Raw genomic sequence first — 2,366 nt, forward strand, 5'->3', positions numbered from 1 at the left:
GGGGATGATGCAGCCCGAGGGGCGCCCCCAACAAAGCAAGCTAACGACATGAGATAAAAGGGATACATACCGCAGGGACGGACCCACGCGGCCTGGGAACGATGCAGCCCTGGGAGGGCGCTCCCAGCTGGGAATGAAACTGGTAAGATGTCACCTGCGGGTGTTGATGGCGAAGGGGTGTTGGTGCAGCAGACTCAGTGGGCTACGGAAGCCGATCCTCACGAGCCCCCAGGCCCAGGGGCCTCGGGAGGCTCCAGAGGCACTGGTAGCTCCTCGCGAACCATCTCCATCTCCGACAAGGCTGCGGAACGCCTGTCTTCTTGAGCCTCCATGATGCCCCTCATGAGGTGCTGGCGCGTTGCAGCCACACTCGGCAAGCCGTAAGGCATGCGAACGTAGCTGTGGGGCGGGCCCCCGCAGCGCCCCACTCGCGAGGGCCAGAGGCGCTCCATCGTAGCGACTTGGTTGAGCCCTGGTACATTGATGCAGACACGCAGCCCAACATCCTCGCTTGGATGGGGAGCCATAGCCGGTAGACGGCGGCAACCTCTCATGATTCTTGACTCCTATAGTTCTTGAATGGCCTTGTGGATGAACTCCTGCGGGTCTGACCTTCCTTGGCCTGCTCCTTGAGGGAAACGTGCTTCGAAACACGCCTCCATGTGGTGCCCAAGCGCCTCCCTCGTGACCTTGGCTAGGTCGGTGGCCCTCCAGGGGAGAGCCCCCGAGCCCTGCCTGAGGAGGGCGCCGGGCGCGCTTTCCTATGCGATGGAAGGAGGTTCCCCCTGGGCAGATGCGGGCCCTGAGGGGCCCGCCTCCCGAGGGGCTGGTCCGGATGATGACTTCTTCTTCTTGGGGGTGTTCTCGGGAAGCCTCCTGCTTCCGCGATCCGGGTCTTCCAGTGATGCGGCCTGAAAGGCTCGCTCCAGGGAGCACACTGCATCCTTCTCTTCGCAGGGCACCGTGATGACTCCGCCACTTCCTGGCATCTTGAGGACGTTGTAGCCATGGTGAGTCACGGCCATGAACTTGGCCAGTGTTGGGTACCTGAGGATGGCGTTGTACGGCAGGCGGATGTGGGCGACGTCGAAGTCGATGAGCTCGGTGCGGTAGTTGTCGCGTGCCCCGAAGGTGACAGGGAGGCGGACCTGCCCAATCGGGACCGTGGAGCCGTCGGTGACTCCGGAGAAGGGCTTGGTTGGCTGAAGCTGGTCGTAGGGCACTTGGAGATTGTTGAACGTTTCCATGGACAGGACGTTGATCCCTGCCCCACCATCGATGAGGGTCCTGGTGACCAGTACATTGCTGATGACTGGGAAGCAAAGCATCGGGAGGACCCCGGCTATGGCCACGCACTTGAGTTGATCTGCTGAGCTGAATGTGATGGAGCAGGCTGACCACCTAAGAGGGCGCGTTGCTTCAAGCCTGGGGAGGACTGCGTTCACTTCGCGGACAAACTGCTTGAAGATGCGTTGGGAGGCTGGGGCCTGAGCTCCGCCCAGGATGCAGGCGATGGCGCGTGGCTCCTGGAAGCCCCCAGCCCCTTCGTCTTGATGGCGGTCTTCGTTTCTCCTTGGCTGAGGCGGCAGTGGAGGGAGGCCTGCGTGGCCCTGTGGGCCATCCTCACGAGGCTGATCCCTCCAGTCCCCCTCGCGAGGCAGGTCTCGCCAGCGATCCTCGCGAGGTTGATCACGCCACCCTTGGCGTGGGCCGTGGTCTTCCCAGCGTCCTGCGTTTCTTCCTCCTCCTCGGCCATAGCCCCGATCGGCGCGTTCGGGACGACGGCCGATCCTTCCTTCTCGCACAGCGCGGAGTTCTTGGCATTCGTTGGTGTTGTGGGTGTGGAGGTCATGGTACACACAGTACCGGCCGCCCCTGGGGGACTCGGGCAGATCTTTGCCCCGCTTGGTGTCTGGTTCTGCTGCGAGCACGGTAGCCCCCTTGCACTTCACGTCCTTGGCCTTGGGCTTCTTCTCTTCTGGGTCTGTAGCAGGCAGCTCGAGGAGGGAGAGGCGTCCCTCCTCAGCCCTGGCGCACTTGGTCGCCAAGTTGAACAGCTCCAGGGAGGTGCACAGGTCTTCATGCATCGCCAGCTCCTCCTTCATCTTGACGTCGCGCACACCATCAGAGAAGGCCGAGATGATGGCCCCCTCGGACACCTTGGGGATCTTCAGGCGCGCGCTGTTGAAGCGCTGGATGTACTTCTGCAGGGTCTCTCCGGGTTGTTGCTTGATGCGGCGCATGTCGCTCACAGTGGGTGGCCGGTCGCGAGTTCCTTGGAAGTTGGCGATGATGCGACTGCACATCTGGTCCCAGGAAGAGATCGTGCCTGGAGCCAGATTCAGGAGCCAGGTGCGAGCTCCTTC

This window comes from Triticum dicoccoides, chromosome 2A, assembly GCF_002162155.2.
Source record: "Triticum dicoccoides isolate Atlit2015 ecotype Zavitan chromosome 2A, WEW_v2.0, whole genome shotgun sequence".
NCBI classification, from domain to species: Eukaryota; Viridiplantae; Streptophyta; class Magnoliopsida; order Poales; family Poaceae; genus Triticum; species Triticum dicoccoides.